The 20389-nt window shown below is 44.3% G+C and overlaps 21 non-coding genes across 21 annotated transcripts; all 21 read left to right on the forward strand.

Annotated features, from left to right (window-relative positions):
• Positions 1-1933: 1933 nt before the first annotated feature.
• On the forward strand, positions 1934-2015 carry trnal-aag (transfer RNA leucine (anticodon AAG)). Its single transcript has one exon. It is a non-coding gene; the product is annotated as a tRNA-Leu (tRNA).
• Positions 2016-2492: 477 nt separating this feature from the next.
• Positions 2493-2564, forward strand: trnae-uuc (transfer RNA glutamic acid (anticodon UUC)). The gene has a single exon. It is a non-coding gene; the product is annotated as a tRNA-Glu (tRNA).
• Positions 2565-3281: 717 nt separating this feature from the next.
• trnal-uag (transfer RNA leucine (anticodon UAG)) lies at positions 3282-3363 on the forward strand. The gene has a single exon. It is a non-coding gene; the product is annotated as a tRNA-Leu (tRNA).
• A 987-nt stretch (positions 3364-4350) lies between these two features.
• trnal-aag (transfer RNA leucine (anticodon AAG)) lies at positions 4351-4432 on the forward strand. The gene has a single exon. It is a non-coding gene; the product is annotated as a tRNA-Leu (tRNA).
• Positions 4433-4912: 480 nt separating this feature from the next.
• On the forward strand, positions 4913-4984 carry trnae-uuc (transfer RNA glutamic acid (anticodon UUC)). Its single transcript has one exon. It is a non-coding gene; the product is annotated as a tRNA-Glu (tRNA).
• Positions 4985-5712: 728 nt separating this feature from the next.
• Positions 5713-5794, forward strand: trnal-uag (transfer RNA leucine (anticodon UAG)). The gene has a single exon. It is a non-coding gene; the product is annotated as a tRNA-Leu (tRNA).
• A 986-nt stretch (positions 5795-6780) lies between these two features.
• Positions 6781-6862, forward strand: trnal-aag (transfer RNA leucine (anticodon AAG)). The gene has a single exon. It is a non-coding gene; the product is annotated as a tRNA-Leu (tRNA).
• Positions 6863-7342: 480 nt separating this feature from the next.
• trnae-uuc (transfer RNA glutamic acid (anticodon UUC)) lies at positions 7343-7414 on the forward strand. Its single transcript has one exon. It is a non-coding gene; the product is annotated as a tRNA-Glu (tRNA).
• A 1799-nt stretch (positions 7415-9213) lies between these two features.
• Positions 9214-9295, forward strand: trnal-aag (transfer RNA leucine (anticodon AAG)). The gene has a single exon. It is a non-coding gene; the product is annotated as a tRNA-Leu (tRNA).
• A 479-nt stretch (positions 9296-9774) lies between these two features.
• trnae-uuc (transfer RNA glutamic acid (anticodon UUC)) lies at positions 9775-9846 on the forward strand. The gene has a single exon. It is a non-coding gene; the product is annotated as a tRNA-Glu (tRNA).
• Positions 9847-10571: 725 nt separating this feature from the next.
• trnal-uag (transfer RNA leucine (anticodon UAG)) lies at positions 10572-10653 on the forward strand. Its single transcript has one exon. It is a non-coding gene; the product is annotated as a tRNA-Leu (tRNA).
• A 987-nt stretch (positions 10654-11640) lies between these two features.
• Positions 11641-11722, forward strand: trnal-aag (transfer RNA leucine (anticodon AAG)). Its single transcript has one exon. It is a non-coding gene; the product is annotated as a tRNA-Leu (tRNA).
• A 480-nt stretch (positions 11723-12202) lies between these two features.
• On the forward strand, positions 12203-12273 carry trnae-uuc (transfer RNA glutamic acid (anticodon UUC)). Its single transcript has one exon. It is a non-coding gene; the product is annotated as a tRNA-Glu (tRNA).
• A 730-nt stretch (positions 12274-13003) lies between these two features.
• On the forward strand, positions 13004-13085 carry trnal-uag (transfer RNA leucine (anticodon UAG)). Its single transcript has one exon. It is a non-coding gene; the product is annotated as a tRNA-Leu (tRNA).
• Positions 13086-14070: 985 nt separating this feature from the next.
• Positions 14071-14152, forward strand: trnal-aag (transfer RNA leucine (anticodon AAG)). The gene has a single exon. It is a non-coding gene; the product is annotated as a tRNA-Leu (tRNA).
• Positions 14153-14632: 480 nt separating this feature from the next.
• Positions 14633-14704, forward strand: trnae-uuc (transfer RNA glutamic acid (anticodon UUC)). The gene has a single exon. It is a non-coding gene; the product is annotated as a tRNA-Glu (tRNA).
• Positions 14705-15432: 728 nt separating this feature from the next.
• Positions 15433-15514, forward strand: trnal-uag (transfer RNA leucine (anticodon UAG)). Its single transcript has one exon. It is a non-coding gene; the product is annotated as a tRNA-Leu (tRNA).
• A 1539-nt stretch (positions 15515-17053) lies between these two features.
• trnae-uuc (transfer RNA glutamic acid (anticodon UUC)) lies at positions 17054-17125 on the forward strand. Its single transcript has one exon. It is a non-coding gene; the product is annotated as a tRNA-Glu (tRNA).
• A 722-nt stretch (positions 17126-17847) lies between these two features.
• Positions 17848-17929, forward strand: trnal-uag (transfer RNA leucine (anticodon UAG)). Its single transcript has one exon. It is a non-coding gene; the product is annotated as a tRNA-Leu (tRNA).
• A 975-nt stretch (positions 17930-18904) lies between these two features.
• Positions 18905-18986, forward strand: trnal-aag (transfer RNA leucine (anticodon AAG)). Its single transcript has one exon. It is a non-coding gene; the product is annotated as a tRNA-Leu (tRNA).
• A 1270-nt stretch (positions 18987-20256) lies between these two features.
• On the forward strand, positions 20257-20338 carry trnal-uag (transfer RNA leucine (anticodon UAG)). The gene has a single exon. It is a non-coding gene; the product is annotated as a tRNA-Leu (tRNA).
• Positions 20339-20389: the final 51 nt, after the last annotated feature.

Genomic DNA, 20389 nt, shown 5'->3' on the forward strand with positions numbered 1-20389 from the left:
AGTGGAGCACTCCCATATAGTCTAGCGATGAGAATCCTGGTTCTCACCCAGGAACACGGCAGTGACAGTGGCGCACTACTTAACCAGTCCCATATGGTCTAGCGGTTAGGATTCCTGGTTTCACCCAGGCGGTCCGGGTTCAACTCCCGTATGGGAACATGTCTTTAATGTGGCCCAAAGCCAATGTGTTCTTTGCGTTAATCCTGGCTGAAGTCAACCGTCAGGCAAAGCAACAAACCTCTGGCTAAGCACATGGTATAAAACAGCCAACTGTTCAGATCAGGACTCTACAGTCCAGTAACTTTCAATGATGAAGATGTACACATCCTGGACAGCAGGGAGTCTAGGTGGCTGTCTATGTGGAAAGCAAACGGTTTAAAAAACCAAGGGAGGGGGAATTAAGGGTTCATCTTTCACCATCTTACAATGCTTGACTCTCTGTGAATGGTAATCCTGCCTGTTGATCAGTGGTTATGACAAGTTGCGTATCGACAATGATGAAACTGAGCCAAGAGCCCATTGTTAATCAGGGTTGATGAACAGTTTGGGGTATTATGTACATGTACTGTTTACAAAGTTGGGAGACTCGTTCCACTTTGTATTGCACATTTTCAAGCTCTAATATTTCGCTGCTGTATCGGTAGTGTGGTTGTGTCGTCTACGGATCTGGGTGAAGAGTCCAGTCTCCTCACACATGTGGGTTGAAATCCCATTGCTGCAATAAGATTTTAACCAGAATAGGCAGATATTTTTGTATCCAAAAAGTATTAAACATGTTTCTACAACAGTAAGAGCATTACTGAATGTTCTGGGTTCTATTTTGTGTTGCACTTTTTCAATTTTTACTGTCTAGATTTTGCAATGAGTTCTTACTCGCAATGGTAGCATGACCGACGGTCTAAGGTGCTGGATTTAGGCTCCAGTCTCTTCGGGGCGTGGGTTTGAATCCCACTGTTGCCATGCTTTCAGATTCTTTGTGTTTGTCCCATGCCTTACCAATAAATTCTACGGGATGCAGTGGAAATCAAATCTGTTACAGAATGTCTGTCAAGTGCAAACATGCAGGAATGTTATCAAGAGCAATTTTCCAAACCACTTTAGTCAGGGTGCTGTTAAGTGTTGTGGAAGTTGTCCATTCAATAAAGCCTGCAGACAAGCGGTGATCGGTAGCTAGCATTCTTTAATAAAAACAAGAAGAGACACCAAGCTTGGTGAGGGAATGCATCATCGCGGGGCAAACAATGGCAGTGTCCGTAACTGAGCCTAGCATGGCCTTCAGTTAAATACCTCTTACAGGAACAAAAGGCAGTACACAGCTGTTTTCACACCTTTGGTCCCCCCCACCCCAAAGAAAGTTTCACACTCCCTTGCTACCTCTTACAGTGGAGAAAGAGACAAAAGACCCCCCCACCCACTCTGGTCCTTTGTGTGTGAATGCTTCCCTCCAACTTCCTGACATACCATCTGTTACCAGTATGAGTGTGAGAGACATGCTAAAATCCAGCGGCACCAAGGTATTATACAATAAAATAATGTGATTATACATAAATAAAAGAAATTCTTCTGCAAAAGTCATTTATAACGTGCAGATGTTTCATGTCTTTTTATTAACAGTCTCATTACTGACTGGTAGTGGACTTCCCCGCATGCCACTCAAGTGTGCTTCAAGTCCACCGCATTGTAAGTGTTAGGTTGTGTGGTCTACGGATCTGGGTTCAGACTCCAGGCTCCTCATACATGTGGGTTGAAACCCTATTGCTGCAATAAGATTTTAACCAGGGCAGGCAGTGCTATGTATCCAAAACATTCAGGCAAGTATAAACATGTTCTTCTACAACAGTAAGAGCATTACTGAATGTTCTGGGCATCTAGTTTGTGTTGCACTTTTCAATTTTACTGTCTAGATTTTTGCGATGAGGTTCTTGGTCGCAATGGTAGCATGACCGAGCGGTCTAAGGTGCTGGATTAAGGCTCCAGTCTCTTCGGAGGCGTGGGTTCGAATCCCACTGCTGCCATAGTGTTCTAGCGGCAATGTTCTTTTCGTTTTGGCTCCATCCCCTGCCAATAATTGTAAGGGCTGCAGTGGAAATCAAATCTTTATAGAATGTCTGTCAGTCCAAACATGCAGGAATCTCATCCAGAGCAATTCTTCCAAACCATATTAGTCATGGTGCTGTAAAGTCGTTTACGACTTGCATGTATTTCGTGTCTTTTTATTCACGGTGTCATCGCTGACTAGTTAGTGGACTTCCCCGCATGCCACTCAAGTGTGCTTCAAGTCCAGTCCACTCCCTTGTAAAGTGCTTTTGATCAGAACCTGCAACCGCTGGAGAACTGATTAAGGTGCTGCTATGTTGGTCTCACCAAGGCTGCAGAGTGAGAAGACTGTCCTTGACTTCATGACAGTGGAGCACTCCCATATAGTCTAGCGATGAGAATTCCTGGTTCTCACCCAGGAACACGGCAGTGACAGTGGCGCACTACTTAACCAGTCCCATATGGTCTAGCGGTTAGGATTCCTGGTTTTCACCCAGGCGGTCCGGGTTCAACTCCCGGTATGGGAACATGTCTTTAATGTGGCCCAAAGCCAATGTGTTCTTTGCGTTAATCCTGGCTGAAGTCAACCGTCAGGCAAAGCAACAAACCTCTGGCTAAGCACATGGTATAAAACAGCCAACTGTTCAGATCAGGACTCTACAGTCCAGTAACTTTCAATGATGAAGATGTACACATCCTGGACAAGCAGGGGAGTCTAGGTGGCTGTCTATGTGGAAAGCAAACGGTTTAAAAACCAAGGGAGGGGAATTAAGGGTTCATCTTACAATGCTTGACTCTCTGTGAATGGTAATCCTGCCTGTTGATCAGTGGTTATGACAAGTTGCGTATCGACAATGATGAAACTGAGCCAAGAGCCCATTGTTAATCAGGGTTGATGAACAGTTTGGGGTATTATGTACATGTACTGTTATAAAGTTGGGAGACTCGTTCCACTTTGTATTGCACATTTTCAAGCTCTAATATTTCGCTGCTGTATCGGTAGTGTGGTTGTGTCGTCTACGGATCTGGGTGAAGAGTCCAGTCTCCTCACACATGTGGGTTGAAATCCCATTGCTGCAATAAGATTTTAACCAGAATAGGCAGATATTTTTGTATCCAAAAAGTATTAAACATGTTTTTCTACAACAGTAAGAGCATTACTGAATGTTCTGGGGTTCTATTTTGTGTTGCACTTTTTCAATTTTTACTGTCTAGATTTTTGCAATGAGCTTCTTACTCGCAATGGTAGCATGACCGAGCGGTCTAAGGTGCTGGATTTAGGCTCCAGTCTCTTCGGGGGCGTGGGTTCGAATCCCACTGCTGCCATGCTCTTCAGATTCTTTTTGTGTTTGTCCCATGCTTACCAATAAATTCTACGGGATGCAGTGGAAATCAAATCTGTTACAGAATGTCTGTCAAGTGCAAACATGCAGGAATGTCATCAAGAGCAATTCTTCCAAACCACTTTAGTCAGGGTGCTGTTAAGTGTTGTGGAAGTTGTCCATTCAATAAAGCCTGCAGACAAGCGGTGATCGGTAGCTAGCATTCTTTAATAAAAACAAGAAGAGACACCAAGCTTGGTGAGGGAATGCATCATCGCGGGGCAAACAATGGGCAGTGTCCGTAACTGAGCCTAGCATGGCCTTCAGTTAAATACCTCTTACAGGAACAAAAGGCAGTACACAGCTGTTTTCACACCTTTGGTCCCCCCCACCCCCAAAGAAAGTTTCACACTCCCTTGCTACCTCTTACAGTGGAGAAAGAGACAAAAGACTCCCCCCACCCACTCTGGGTCCTTTGTGTGTGAATGCTTCCCTCCAACTTCCTGACATACCATCTGTTACCAGTATGAGTGTGAGAGACATGCTAAAATCCAGCGGCACCAAGGTATTATACAATAAAATAATGTGATTATACATAAATAAAAGAAATTCTTCTGCAAAAGTCATTTATAACGTGCAGATGTTTCATGTCTTTTTATTAACAGTCTCATTACTGACTGGTTAGTGGACTTCCCCGCATGCCACTCAAGTGTGCTTCAAGTCCACCGCATTGTAAGGTGTTAGGTTGTGTGGTCTACGGATCTGGGTTCAGACTCCAGGCTCCTCATACATGTGGGTTGAAACCCTATTGCTGCAATAAGATTTTAACCAGGGCAGGCAGATGCTATTGTATCCAAAAACATTCAGGCAAGTATTAAACATGTTCTTCTACAACAGTAAGAGCATTACTGAATGTTCTGGGCATCTAGTTTGTGTTGCACTTTTCAATTTTTACTGTCTAGATTTTTGCGATGAGGTTCTTGGTCGCAATGGTAGCATGACCGAGCGGTCTAAGGTGCTGGATTAAGGCTCCAGTCTCTTCGGAGGCGTGGGTTCGAATCCCACTGCTGCCATAGTGTTCTAGCGGCAATGTTCTTTTCGTTTTGGCTCCATCCCCTGCCAATAAATTGTAAGGGCTGCAGTGGAAATCAAATCTTTTATAGAATGTCTGTCAAGTCCAAACATGCAGGAATCTCATCCAGAGCAATTCTTCCAAACCATATTAGTCATGGTGCTGTAAAGTCGTTTACGACTTGCATGTATTTCGTGTCTTTTTATTCACGGTGTCATCGCTGACTAGTTAGTGGACTTCCCCGCATGCCACTCAAGTGTGCTTCAAGTCCAGTCCACTCCCTTGTAAAGTGCTTTTGATCAGAACCTGCAACCGCTGGAGAACTGATTAAGGTGCTGCTATGTTGGTCTCACCAAGGCTGCAGAGTGAGAAGACTGTCCTTGACTTCATGACAGTGGAGCACTCCCATATAGTCTAGCGATGAGAATTCCTGGTTCTCACCCAGGAACACGGCAGTGACAGTGGCGCACTACTTAACCAGTCCCATATGGTCTAGCGGTTAGGATTCCTGGTTTTCACCCAGGCGGTCCGGGTTCAACTCCCGGTATGGGAACATGTCTTTAATGTGGCCCAAAGCCAATGTGTTCTTTGCGTTAATCCTGGCTGAAGTCAACCGTCAGGCAAAGCAACAAACCTCTGGCTAAGCACATGGTATAAAACAGCCAACTGTTCAGATCAGGACTCTACAGTCCAGTAACTTTCAATGATGAAGATGTACACATCCTGGACAAGCAGGGGAGTCTAGGTGGCTGTCTATGTGGAAAGCAAACGGTTTAAAAACCAAGGGAGGGGAATTAAGGGTTCATCTTTCACCATCTTACAATGCTTGACTCTCTGTGAATGGTAATCCTGCCTGTTGATCAGTGGTTATGACAAGTTGCGTATCGACAATGATGAAACTGAGCCAAGAGCCCATTGTTAATCAGGGTTGATGAACAGTTTGGGGTATTATGTACATGTACTGTTTACAAAGTTGGGGAGACTCGTTCCACTTTGTATTGCACATTTTCAAGCTCTAATATTTCGCTGCTGTATCGGTAGTGTGGTTGTGTCGTCTACGGATCTGGGTGAAGAGTCCAGTCTCCTCACACATGTGGGTTGAAATCCCATTGCTGCAATAAGATTTTAACCAGAATAGGCAGATATTTTTGTATCCAAAAAGTATTAAACATGTTTTCTACAACAGTAAGAGCATTACTGAATGTTCTGGGGTTCTATTTTGTGTTGCACTTTTTCAATTTTTACTGTCTAGATTTTTGCAATGAGCTTCTTACTCGCAATGGTAGCATGACCGAGCGGTCTAAGGTGCTGGATTTAGGCTCCAGTCTCTTCGGGGGCGTGGGTTCGAATCCCACTGCTGCCATGCTCTTCAGATTCTTTTTGTGTTTGTCCCATGTCTTACCAATAAATTCTACGGGATGCAGTGGAAATCAAATCTGTTACAGAATGTCTGTCAAGTGCAAACATGCAGGAATGTCATCAAGAGCAATTCTTCCAAACCACTTTAGTCAGGGTGCTGTTAAGTGTTGTGGAAGTTGTCCATTCAATAAAGCCTGCAGACAAGCGGTGATCGGTAGCTAGCATTCTTTAATAAAAACAAGAAGAGACACCAAGCTTGGTGAGGGAATGCATCATCGCGGGGCAAACAATGGGCAGTGTCCGTAACTGAGCCTAGCATGGCCTTCAGTTAAATACCTCTTACAGGAACAAAAGGCAGTACACAGCTGTTTTCACACCTTTGGTCCCCCCACCCCCAAAGAAAGTTTCACACTCCCTTGCTACCTCTTACAGTGGAGAAAGAGACAAAAGACCCCCCCACCCACTCTGGGTCCTTTGTGTGTGAATGCTTCCCTCCAACTTCCTGACATACCATCTGTTACCAGTATGAGTGTGAGAGACATGCTAAAATCCAGCGGCACCAAGGTATTATACAATAAAATAATGTGATTATACATAAATAAAAGAAATTCTTCTGCAAAAGTCATTTATAACGTGCAGATGTTTCATGTCTTTTTATTAACAGTCTCATTACTGACTGGTTAGTGGACTTCCCCGCATGCCACTCAAGTGTGCTTCAAGTCCACCGCATTGTAAGGTGTTAGGTTGTGTGGTCTACGGATCTGGGTTCAGACTCCAGGCTCCTCATACATGTGGGTTGAAACCCTATTGCTGCAATAAGATTTTAACCAGGGCAGGCAGATGCTATTGTATCCAAAAACATTCAGGCAAGTATTAAACATGTTCTTCTACAACAGTAAGAGCATTACTGAATGTTCTGGGCATCTAGTTTGTGTTGCACTTTTCAATTTTTACTGTCTAGATTTTTGCGATGAGGTTCTTGGTCGCAATGGTAGCATGACCGAGCGGTCTAAGGTGCTGGATTAAGGCTCCAGTCTCTTCGGAGGCGTGGGTTCGAATCCCACTGCTGCCATAGTGTTCTAGCGGCAATGTTCTTTTCGTTTTGGCTCCATCCCCTGCCAATAAATTGTAAGGGCTGCAGTGGAAATCAAATCTTTTATAGAATGTCTGTCAAGTCCAAACATGCAGGAATCTCATCCAGAGCAATTCTTCCAAACCATATTAGTCATGGTGCTGTAAAGTCGTTTACGACTTGCATGTATTTCGTGTCTTTTTATTCACGGTGTCATCGCTGACTAGTTAGTGGACTTCCCCGCATGCCACTCAAGTGTGCTTCAAGTCCAGTCCACTCCCTTGTAAAGTGCTTTTGATCAGAACCTGCAACCGCTGGAGAACTGATTAAGGTGCTGCTATGTTGGTCTCACCAAGGCTGCAGAGTGAGAAGACTGTCCTTGACTTCATGACAGTGGAGCACTCCCATATAGTCTAGCGATGAGAATTCCTGGTTCTCACCCAGGAACACGGCAGTGACAGTGGCGCACTACTTAACCAGTCCCATATGGTCTAGCGGTTAGGATTCCTGGTTTTCACCCAGGCGGTCCGGGTTCAACTCCCGGTATGGGAACATGTCTTTAATGTGGCCCAAAGCCAATGTGTTCTTTGCGTTAATCCTGGCTGAAGTCAACCGTCAGGCAAAGCAACAAACCTCTGGCTAAGCACATGGTATAAAACAGCCAACTGTTCAGATCAGGACTCTACAGTCCAGTAACTTTCAATGATGAAGATGTACACATCCTGGACAAGCAGGGGAGTCTAGGTGGCTGTCTATGTGGAAAGCAAACGGTTTAAAAACCAAGGGAGGGGGAATTAAGGGTTCATCTTTCACCATCTTACAATGCTTGACTCTCTGTGAATGGTAATCCTGCCTGTTGATCAGTGGTTATGACAAGTTGCGTATCGACAATGATGAAACTGAGCCAAGAGCCCATTGTTAATCAGGGTTGATGAACAGTTTGGGGTATTATGTACATGTACTGTTTACAAAGTTGGGGAGACTCGTTCCACTTTGTATTGCACATTTTCAAGCTCTAATATTTCGCTGCTGTATCGGTAGTGTGGTTGTGTCGTCTACGGATCTGGGTGAAGAGTCCAGTCTCCTCACACATGTGGGTTGAAATCCCATTGCTGCAATAAGATTTTAACCAGAATAGGCAGATATTTTTGTATCCAAAAAGTATTAAACATGTTTTTCTACAACAGTAAGAGCATTACTGAATGTTCTGGGGTTCTATTTTGTGTTGCACTTTTTCAATTTTTACTGTCTAGATTTTTGCAATGAGCTTCTTACTCGCAATGGTAGCATGACCGAGCGGTCTAAGGTGCTGGATTTAGGCTCCAGTCTCTTCGGGGGCGTGGGTTCGAATCCCACTGTGCCATGCTCTTCAGATTCTTTTTGTGTTTGTCCCATGCCTTACCAATAAATTCTACGGGATGCAGTGGAAATCAAATCTGTTACAGAATGTCTGTCAAGTGCAAACATGCAGGAATGTTATCAAGAGCAATTCTTCCAAACCACTTTAGTCAGGGTGCTGTTAAGTGTTGTGGAAGTTGTCCATTCAATAAAGCCTGCAGACAAGCGGTGATCGGTAGCTAGCATTCTTTAATAAAAACAAGAAGAGACACCAAGCTTGGTGAGGGAATGCATCATCGCGGGGCAAACAATGGGCAGTGTCCGTAACTGAGCCTAGCATGGCCTTCAGTTAAATACCTCTTACAGGAACAAAAGGCAGTACACAGCTGTTTTCACACCTTTGGTCCCCCCCACCCCCAAAGAAAGTTTCACACTCCCTTGCTACCTCTTACAGTGGAGAAAGAGACAAAAGACCCCCCCCACCCACTCTGGGTCCTTTGTGTGTGAATGCTTCCCTCCAACTTCCTGACATACCATCTGTTACCAGTATGAGTGTGAGAGACATGCTAAAATCCAGCGGCACCAAGGTATTATACAATAAAATAATGTGATTATACATAAATAAAAGAAATTCTTCTGCAAAAGTCATTTATAACGTGCAGATGTTTCATGTCTTTTTATTAACAGTCTCATTACTGACTGGTTAGTGGACTTCCCCGCATGCCACTCAAGTGTGCTTCAAGTCCACCGCATTGTAAGGTGTTAGGTTGTGTGGTCTACGGATCTGGGTTCAGACTCCAGGCTCCTCATACATGTGGGTTGAAACCCTATTGCTGCAATAAGATTTTAACCAGGGCAGGCAGATGCTATTGTATCCAAAAACATTCAGGCAAGTATTAAACATGTTCTTCTACAACAGTAAGAGCATTACTGAATGTTCTGGGCATCTAGTTTGTGTTGCACTTTTTCAATTTTACTGTCTAGATTTTTGCGATGAGGTTCTTGGTCGCAATGGTAGCATGACCGAGCGGTCTAAGGTGCTGGATTAAGGCTCCAGTCTCTTCGGAGGCGTGGGTTCGAATCCCACTGCTGCCATAGTGTTCTAGCGGCAATGTTCTTTTCGTTTTGGCTCCATCCCCTGCCAATAAATTGTAAGGGCTGCAGTGGAAATCAAATCTTTTATAGAATGTCTGTCAAGTCCAAACATGCAGGAATCTCATCCAGAGCAATTCTTCCAAACCATATTAGTCATGGTGCTGTAAAGTCGTTTACGACTTGCATGTATTTCGTGTCTTTTTATTCACGGTGTCATCGCTGACTAGTTAGTGGACTTCCCCGCATGCCACTCAAGTGTGCTTCAAGTCCAGTCCACTCCCTTGTAAAGTGCTTTTGATCAGAACCTGCAACCGCTGGAGAACTGATTAAGGTGCTGCTATGTTGGTCTCACCAAGGCTGCAGAGTGAGAAGACTGTCCTTGACTTCATGACAGTGGAGCACTCCATATAGTCTAGCGATGAGAATTCCTGGTTCTCACCCAGGAACACGGCAGTGACAGTGGCGCACTACTTAACCAGTCCCATATGGTCTAGCGGTTAGGATTCCTGGTTTTCACCCAGGCGGTCCGGGTTCAACTCCCGGTATGGGAACATGTCTTTAATGTGGCCCAAAGCCAATGTGTTCTTTGCGTTAATCCTGGCTGAAGTCAACGTCAGGCAAAGCAACAAACCTCTGGCTAAGCACATGTATAAAACAGCCAACTGTTCAGATCAGGACTCTACAGTCCAGTAACTTTCAATGATGAAGATGTACACATCCTGGACAAGCAGGGGAGTCTAGGTGGCTGTCTATGTGGAAAGCAAACGGTTTAAAAACCAAGGGAGGGGAATTAAGGGTTCATCTTCACCATCTTACAATGCTTGACTCTCTGTGAATGGTAATCCTGCCTGTTGATCAGTGGTTATGACAAGTTGCGTATCGACAATGATGAAACTGAGCCAAGAGCCCATTGTTAATCAGGGTTGATGAACAGTTTGGGGTATTATGTACATGTACTGTTTACAAAGTTGGGGAGACTCGTTCCACTTTGTATTGCACATTTTCAAGCTCTAATATTTCGCTGCTGTATCGGTAGTGTGGTTGTGTCGTCTACGGATCTGGGTGAAGAGTCCAGTCTCCTCACACATGTGGGTTGAAATCCCATTGCTGCAATAAGATTTTAACCAGAATAGGCAGATATTTTTGTATCCAAAAGTATTAAACATGTTTTTCTACAACAGTAAGAGCATTACTGAATGTTCTGGGGTTCTATTTTGTGTTGCACTTTTTCAATTTTTACTGTCTAGATTTTTGCAATGAGCTTCTTACTCGCAATGGTAGCATGACCGAGCGGTCTAAGGTGCTGGATTTAGGCTCCAGTCTCTTCGGGGGCGTGGGTTCGAATCCCACTGCTGCCATGCTCTTCAGATTCTTTTTGTGTTTGTCCCATGCCTTACCAATAAATTCTACGGGATGCAGTGGAAATCAAATCTGTTACAGAATGTCTGTCAAGTGCAAACATGCAGGAATGTCATCAAGAGCAATTCTTCCAAACCACTTTAGTCAGGGTGCTGTTAAGTGTTGTGGAAGTTGTCCATTCAATAAAGCCTGCAGACAAGCGGTGATCGGTAGCTAGCATTCTTTAATAAAAACAAGAAAGACACCAAGCTTGGTGAGGGAATGCATCATCGCGGGGCAAACAATGGGCAGTGTCCGTAACTGAGCCTAGCATGGCCTTCAGTTAAATACCTCTTACAGGAACAAAAGGCAGTACACAGCTGTTTTCACACCTTTGGTCCCCCCCACCCCAAAGAAAGTTTCACACTCCCTTGCTACCTCTTACAGTGGAGAAAGAGACAAAAGACTCCCCCCACCCACTCTGGGTCCTTTGTGTGTGAATGCTTCCCTCCAACTTCCTGACATACCATCTGTTACCAGTATGAGTGTGAGAGACATGCTAAAATCCAGCGGCACCAAGGTATTATACAATAAAATAATGTGATTATACATAAATAAAAGAAATTCTTCTGCAAAAGTCATTTATAACGTGCAGATGTTTCATGTCTTTTTATTAACAGTCTCATTACTGACTGGTTAGTGGACTTCCCCGCATGCCACTCAAGTGTGCTTCAAGTCCACCGCATTGTAAGGTGTTAGGTTGTGTGGTCTACGGATCTGGGTTCAGACTCCAGGCTCCTCATACATGTGGGTTGAAACCCTATTGCTGCAATAAGATTTTAACCAGGGCAGGCAGATGCTATTGTATCCAAAAACATTCAGGCAAGTATTAAACATGTTCTTCTACAACAGTAAGAGCATTACTGAATGTTCTGGGCATCTAGTTTGTGTTGCACTTTTTCAATTTTTACTGTCTAGATTTTTGCGATGAGGTTCTTGGTCGCAATGGTAGCATGACCGAGCGGTCTAAGGTGCTGGATTAAGGCTCCAGTCTCTTCGGAGGCGTGGGTTCGAATCCCACTGCTGCCATAGTGTTCTAGCGGCAATGTTCTTTTCGTTTTGGCTCCATCCCCTGCCAATAAATTGTAAGGGCTGCAGTGGAAATCAAATCTTTTATAGAATGTCTGTCAAGTCCAAACATGCAGGAATCTCATCCAGAGCAATTCTTCCAAACCATATTAGTCATGGTGCTGTAAAGTCGTTTACGACTTGCATGTATTTCGTGTCTTTTTATTCACGGTGTCATCGCTGACTAGTTAGTGGACTTCCCCGCATGCCACTCAAGTGTGCTTCAAGTCCAGTCCACTCCCTTGTAAAGTGCTTTTGATCAGAACCTGCAACCGCTGGAGAACTGATTAAGGTGCTGCTATGTTGGTCTCACCAAGGCTGCAGAGTGAGAAGACTGTCCTTGACTTCATGACAGTGGAGCACTCCCATATAGTCTAGCGATGAGAATTCCTGGTTCTCACCCAGGAACACGGCAGTGACAGTGGCGCACTACTTAACCAGTCCCATATGGTCTAGCGGTTAGGATTCCTGGTTTTCACCCAGGCGGTCCGGGTTCAACTCCCGTATGGGAACATGTCTTTAATGTGGCCCAAAGCCAATGTGTTCTTTGCGTTAATCCTGGCTGAAGTCAACCGTCAGGCAAAGCAACAAACCTCTGGCTAAGCACATGGTATAAAACAGCCAACTGTTCAGATCAGGACTCTACAGTCCAGTAACTTTCAATGATGAAGATGTACACATCCTGGACAAGCAGGGGAGTCTAGGTGGCTGTCTATGTGGAAAGCAAACGGTTTAAAAACCAAGGGAGGGGGAATTAAGGGTTCATCTTTCACCATCTTACAATGCTTGACTCTCTGTGAATGGTAATCCTGCCTGTTGATCAGTGGTTATGACAAGTTGCGTATCGACAATGATGAAACTGAGCCAAGAGCCCATTGTTAATCAGGGTTGATGAACAGTTTGGGGTATTATGTACATGTACTGTTTACAAAGTTGGGGAGACTCGTTCCACTTTGTATTGCACATTTTCAAGCTCTAATATTTCGCTGCTGTATCGGTAGTGTGGTTGTGTCGTCTACGGATCTGGGTGAAGAGTCCAGTCTCCTCACACATGTGGGTTGAAATCCCATTGCTGCAATAAGATTTTAACCAGAATAGGCAGATATTTTTGTATCCAAAAAGTATTAAACATGTTTTTCTACAACAGTAAGAGCATTACTGAATGTTCTGGGGTTCTATTTTGTGTTGCACTTTTTCAATTTTTACTGTCTAGATTTTTGCAATGAGCTTCTTACTCGCAATGGTAGCATGACCGAGCGGTCTAAGGTGCTGGATTTAGGCTCCAGTCTCTTCGGGGGCGTGGGTTCGAATCCCACTGCTGCCATGCTCTTCAGATTCTTTTTGTGTTTGTCCCATGCTTACCAATAAATTCTACGGGATGCAGTGGAAATCAAATCTGTTACAGAATGTCTGTCAAGTGCAAACATGCAGGAATGTCATCAAGAGCAATTCTTCCAAACCACTTTAGTCAGGGTGCTGTTAAGTGTTGTGGAAGTTGTCCATTCAATAAAGCCTGCAGACAAGCGGTGATCGGTAGCTAGCATTCTTTAATAAAAACAAGAAAGACACCAAGCTTGGTGAGGGAATGCATCATCGCGGGGCAAACAATGGGCAGTGTCCGTAACTGAGCCTAGCATGGCCTTCAGTTAAATACCTCTTACAGGAACAAAAGGCAGTACACAGCTGTTTTCACACCTTTGGTCCCCCCACCCCCAAAGAAAGTTTCACACTCCCTTGCTACCTCTTACAGTGGAGAAAGAGACAAAAGACTCCCCCCACCCACTCTGGGTCCTTTGTGTGTGAATGCTTCCCTCCAACTTCCTGACATACCATCTGTTACCAGTATGAGTGTGAGAGACATGCTAAAATCCAGCGGCACCAAGGTATTATACAATAAAATAATGTGATTATACATAAATAAAGAAATTCTTCTGCAAAAGTCATTTATAACGTGCAGATGTTTCATGTCTTTTTATTAACAGTCTCATTACTGACTGGTTAGTGGACTTCCCCGCATGCCACTCAAGTGTGCTTCAAGTCCACCGCATTGTAAGGTGTTAGGTTGTGTGGTCTACGGATCTGGGTTCAGACTCCAGGCTCCTCATACATGTGGGTTGAAACCCTATTGCTGCAATAAGATTTTAACCAGGGCAGGCAGATGCTATTGTATCCAAAAACATTCAGGCAAGTATTAAACATGTTCTTCTACAACAGTAAGAGCATTACTGAATGTTCTGGGCATCTAGTTTGTGTTGCACTTTTTCAATTTTTACTGTCTAGATTTTTGCGATGAGGTTCTTGGTCGCAATGGTAGCATGACCGAGCGGTCTAAGGTGCTGGATTAAGGCTCCAGTCTCTTCGGAGGCGTGGGTTCGAATCCCACTGCTGCCATAGTGTTCTAGCGGCAATGTTCTTTTCGTTTTGGCTCCATCCCCTGCCAATAAATTGTAAGGGCTGCAGTGGAAATCAAATCTTTTATAGAATGTCTGTCAAGTCCAAACATGCAGGAATCTCATCCAGAGCAATTCTTCCAAACCATATTAGTCATGGTGCTGTAAAGTCGTTTACGACTTGCATGTATTTCGTGTCTTTTTATTCACGGTGTCATCGCTGACTAGTTAGTGGACTTCCCCGCATGCCACTCAAGTGTGCTTCAAGTCCAGTCCACTCCCTTGTAAAGTGCTTTTGATCAGAACCTGCAACCGCTGGAGAACTGATTAAGGTGCTGCTATGTTGGTCTCACCAAGGCTGCAGAGTGAGAAGACTGTCCTTGACTTCATGACAGTGGAGCACTCCCATATAGTCTAGCGATGAGAATTCCTGGTTCTCACCCAGGAACACGGCAGTGACAGTGGCGCACTACTTAACCAGTCCCATATGGTCTAGCGGTTAGGATTCCTGGTTTTCACCCAGGCGGTCCGGGTTCAACTCCCGGTATGGGAACATGTCTTTAATGTGGCCCAAAGCCAATGTGTTCTTTGCGTTAATCCTGGCTGAAGTCAACCGTCAGGCAAAGCAACAAACCTCTGGCTAAGCACATGGTATAAAACAGCCAACTGTTCAGATCAGGACTCTACAGTCCAGTAACTTTCAATGATGAAGATGTACACATCCTGGACAAGCAGGGGAGTCTAGGTGGCTGTCTATGTGGAAAGCAAACGGTTTAAAAACCAAGGGAGGGGGAATTAAGGGTTCATCTTTCACCATCTTACAATGCTTGACTCTCTGTGAATGGTATCCTGCCTGTTGATCAGTGGTTATGACAAGTTGCGTATCGACAATGATGAAACTGAGCCAAGAGCCCATTGTTAATCAGGGTTGATGAACAGTTTGGGGTATTATGTACATGTACTGTTTACAAGTTGGGGAGACTCGTTCCACTTTGTATTGCACATTTTCAAGCTCTAATATTTCGCTGCTGTATCGGTAGTGTGGTTGTGTCGTCTACGGATCTGGGTGAAGAGTCCAGTCTCCTCACACATGTGGGTTGAAATCCCATTGCTGCAATAAGATTTTAACCAGAATAGGCAGATATTTTTGTATCCAAAAAGTATTAAACATGTTTTTCTACAACAGTAAGAGCATTACTGAATGTTCTGGGGTTCTATTTTGTGTTGCACTTTTTCAATTTTTACTGTCTAGATTTTTGCAATGAGCTTCTTACTCGCAATGGTAGCATGACCGAGCGGTCTAAGGTGCTGGATTTAGGCTCCAGTCTCTTCGGGGGCGTGGGTTCGAATCCCACTGTTGCCATGCTCTTCAGATTCTTTTGTGTTTGTCCCATGCCTTACCAATAAATTCTACGGGATGCAGTGGAAATCAAATCTGTTACAGAATGTCTGTCAAGTGCAAACATGCAGGAATGTATCAAGAGCAATTCTTCCAAACCACTTTAGTCAGGGTGCTGTTAAGTGTTGTGGAAGTTGTCCATTCAATAAAGCCTGCAGACAAGCGGTGATCGGTAGCTAGCATTCTTTAATAAAAACAAGAAGAGACACCAAGCTTGGTGAGGGAATGCATCATCGCGGGGCAAACAATGGGCAGTGTCCGTAACTGAGCCTAGCATGGCCTTCAGTTAAATACCTCTTACAGGAACAAAGGCAGTACACAGCTGTTTTCACACCTTTGGTCCCCCCACCCCAAAGAAAGTTTCACACTCCCTTGCTACCTCTTACAGTGGAGAAAGAGACAAAAGACCCCCCCACCCACTCTGGGTCCTTTGTGTGTGAATGCTTCCTCCAACTTCCTGACATACCATCTGTTACCAGTATGAGTGTGAGAGACATGCTAAATCCAGCGGCACCAAGGTATTATACAATAAATAATGTGATTATACATAAATAAAAGAAATTCTTCTGCAAAAGTCATTTATAACGTGCAGATGTTTCATGTCTTTTTATTAACAGTCTCATTACTGACTGGTTAGTGGACTTCCCCGCATGCCACTCAAGTGTGCTTCAAGTCCACCGCATTGTAAGGTGTTAGGTTGTGTGGTCTACGGATCTGGGTTCAGACTCCAGGCTCCTCATACATGTGGGTTGAAACCCTATTGCTGCAATAAGATTTTAACCAGGGCAGGCAGATGCTATTGTATCCAAAAACATTCAGGCAAGTATTAAACATGTTCTTCTACAACAGTAAGAGCATTACTGAATGTTCTGGGCATCTAGTTTGTGTTGCACTTTTTCAATTTTTACTGTCTAGATTTTTGCGATGAGGTTCTTGGTCGCAATGGTAGCATGACGAGCGGTCTAAGGTGCTGGATTAAGGCTCCAGTCTCTTCGGAGGCGTGGGTTCGAATCCCACTGCTGCCATAGTGTTCTAGCGGCAATGTTCTTTTCGTTTTGGCTCCATCCCCTGCCAATAAATTGTAAGGGCTGCAGTGGAAATCAATCTTTTATAGAATGTCTGTCAAGTCCAAACATGCAGGAATCTCATCCAGAGCAATTCTTCCAAACCATATTAGTCATGGTGCTGTAAAGTCGTTTACGACTTGCATGTATTTCGTGTCTTTTTATTCACGGTGTCATCGCTGACTAGTTAGTGGACTTCCCCGCATGCCACTCAAGTGTGCTTCAAGTCCAGTCCACTCCCTTGTAAGTGCTTTTGATCAGAACCTGCAACCGCTGGAGAACTGATTAAGGTGCTGCTATGTTGGTCTCACCAAGGCTGCAGAGTGAGAAGACTGTCCTTGACTTCATGACAGTGGAGCACTCCCATATAGTCTAGCGATGAGAATTCCTGGTTCTCACCCAGGAACACGGCAGTGACAGTGGCGCACTACTTAACCAGTCCCATATGGTCTAGCGGTTAGGATTCCTGGTTTTCACCCAGGCGGTCCGGGTTCAACTCCCGGTATGGGAACATGTCTTTAATGTGGCCCAAAGCCAATGTGTTCTTTGCGTTAATCCTGGCTGAAGTCAACCGTCAGGCAAAGCACAAACCTCTGGCTAAGCACATGGTATAAAACAGCCAACTGTTCAGATCAGGACTCTACAGTCCAGTAACTTTCAATGATGAAGATGTACACATCCTGGACAGCAGGGGAGTCTAGGTGGCTGTCTATGTGGAAAGCAAACGGTTTAAAAACCAAGGGAGGGGAATTAAGGGTTCATCTTTCACATCTTACAATGCTTGACTCTCTGTGAATGGTAATCCTGCCTGTTGATCAGTGGTTATGACAAGTTGCGTATCGACAATGATGAAACTGAGCCAAGAGCCCATTGTTAATCAGGGTTGATGAACAGTTTGGGGTATTATGTACATGTACTGTTTACAAAGTTGGGGAGACTCGTTCCACTTTGTATTGCACATTTTCAAGCTCTAATATTTCGCTGCTGTATCGGTAGTGTGGTTGTGTCGTCTACGGATCTGGGTGAGAGTCCAGTCTCCTCACACATGTGGGTTGAAATCCATTGCTGCAATAAGATTTTAACCAGAATAGGCAGATATTTTTGTATCCAAAAAGTATTAAACATGTTTTTCTACAACAGTAAGAGCATTACTGAATGTTCTGGGGTTCTATTTTGTGTTGCACTTTTCAATTTTTACTGTCTAGATTTTGCAATGAGCTTCTTACTCGCAATGGTAGCATGACCGAGCGGTCTAAGGTGCTGGATTTAGGCTCCAGTCTCTTCGGGGGCGTGGGTTCGAATCCCACTGCTGCCATCTCTTCAGATTCTTTTTGTGTTTGTCCCATGCCTTACCAATAAATTCTACGGGATGCAGTGGAAATCAAATCTGTTACAGAATGTCTGTCAAGTGCAAACATGCAGGAAGTCATCAAGAGCAATTCTTCCAAACCACTTTAGTCAGGGTGCTGTTAAGTGTTGTGGAAGTTGTCCATTCAATAAGCCTGCAGACAAGCGGTGATCGGTAGCTAGCATTCTTTAATAAAAACAAGAAAGACACCAAGCTTGGTGAGGGAATGCATCATCGCGGGGCAAACAATGGGCAGTGTCCGTAACTGAGCTAGCATGGCCTTCAGTTAAATACCTCTTACAGGAACAAAAGGCAGTACACAGCTGTTTTCACACCTTTGGTCCCCCCCACCCCAAAGAAAGTTTCACACTCCCTTGCTACCTCTTACAGTGGAGAAAGAGACAAAAGACTCCCCCCACCCACTCTGGGTCCTTTGTGTGTGAATGCTTCCCTCCAACTTCCTGACATACCATCTGTTACCAGTATGAGTGTGAGAGACATGCTAAAATCCAGCGGCACCAAGGTATTATACAATAAAATAATGTGATTATACATAAATAAAAGAAATTCTTCTGCAAAAGTCATTTATAACGTGCAGATGTTCATGTCTTTTTATTAACAGTCTCATTACTGACTGGTTAGTGGACTTCCCCGCATGCCATCAAGTGTGCTTCAAGTCCACCGCATTGTAAGGTGTTAGGTTGTTGGTCTACGGATCTGGGTTCAGACTCCAGGCTCCTCATACATGTGGGTTGAAACCTATTGCTGCAATAAGATTTTAACCAGGGCAGGCAGATGCTATTGTATCCAAAACATTCAGGCAGTATTAAACATGTTCTTCTACAACAGTAAGAGCATTACTGAATGTTCTGGGCATCTAGTTGTGTTGCACTTTTTCAATTTTACTGTCTAGATTTTTGCGATGAGGTTCTTGGTCGCAATGGTAGCATGACCGAGCGGTCTAAGGTGCTGGATTAAGGCTCCAGTCTCTTCGGAGGCGTGGGTTCGAATCCCACTGCTGCCATAGTGTTCTAGCGGCAATGTTCTTTTCGTTTTGGCTCCATCCCCTGCCAATAAATTGTAAGGGCTGCAGTGGAAATCAAATCTTTATAGAATGTCTGTCAAGTCCAAACATGCAGGAATCTCATCCAGAGCAATTCTTCCAAACCATATTAGTCATGGTGCTGTAAAGTCGTTTACGACTTGCATGTATTTCGTGTCTTCCCCGCATTTTATTCACGTGTCATCGCTGACTAGTTAGTGGACTTCCCGCATGCCACTCAAGTGTGCTTCAAGTCCAGTCCACTCCCTTGTAAAGTGCTTTGATCAGAACCTGCAACGTGGAGAACTGATTAAGGTGCTGCTATGTTGGTCTCACCAAGGCTGCAGAGTGAGAAGACTGTCCTTGACTTCATGACAGTGGAGCACTCCCATATAGTCTAGCGATGAGAATTCCTGGTTCTCACCCAGGAACACGGCAGTGACAGTGGCGCACTACTTAACCAGTCCCATATGGTCTTAGCGTTAGGATTCCTGGTTTTCACCAGGCGGTCCGGGTTCAACTCCCGTATGGGAACATGTCTTTAATGTGGCCCAAAGCCAATGTGTTCTTTGCGTTAATCTGGCTGAAGTCAACCGTCAGGCAAGCAACAAACCTCTGGCTAAGCACATGGTATAAACAGCCAACTGTTCAGATCAGGATCTACAGTCCAGTAACTTTCAATGATGAAGATGTACACATCCTGACAAGCAGGGGAGTCTAGGTGGCTGTCTATGTGGAAAGCAAACGGTTTAAAACCAAGGGAGGGGAATTAAGGGTTCATCTTTCACCATCTTACAATGCTTGACTCTCTGTGAATGGTAATCCTGCCTGTTGATCAGTGGTTATGACAAGTTGCATATCGACAATGATGAAACTGAGCCAAGAGCCCATTGTTATCAGGGTTGTGAACAGTTTGGGTATTATGTACATGTACTGTTTATAAAGTTGGGGAGACTCGTTCCACTTGTATTGCACATTTTCAAGCTCTAATATTTCGCTGCTGTATCGGTAGTGTGGTTGTGTCGTCTACGGATCTGGGTGAAGAGTCCAGTCTCCTCACACATGTGGGTTGAAATCCCATTGCTGCAATAAGATTTTAACCAGAATAGGCAGATATTTTTGTATCCAAAAAGTATTAAACATGTTTTTCTACAACAGTAAGAGCATTACTGAATGTTCTGGGGTTCTATTTTGTGTTGCACTTTTCAATTTTTACTGTCTAGATTTTTGCAATGAGCTTCTTACTCGCAATGGTAGCATGACCGAGCGGTCTAAGGTGCTGGATTTAGGCTCCAGTCTCTTCGGGGGCGTGGGTTCGAATCCCACTGTTGCCATGCTCTTCAGATTCTTTGGTTTGTCCCATGCCTTACCAATAAATTCTACGG

The sequence above is a fragment of the Oreochromis niloticus genome, unplaced genomic scaffold (assembly GCF_001858045.2).
Source record: "Oreochromis niloticus isolate F11D_XX unplaced genomic scaffold, O_niloticus_UMD_NMBU tig00001093_pilon, whole genome shotgun sequence".
NCBI lineage: Eukaryota > Metazoa > Chordata > Actinopteri > Cichliformes > Cichlidae > Oreochromis > Oreochromis niloticus.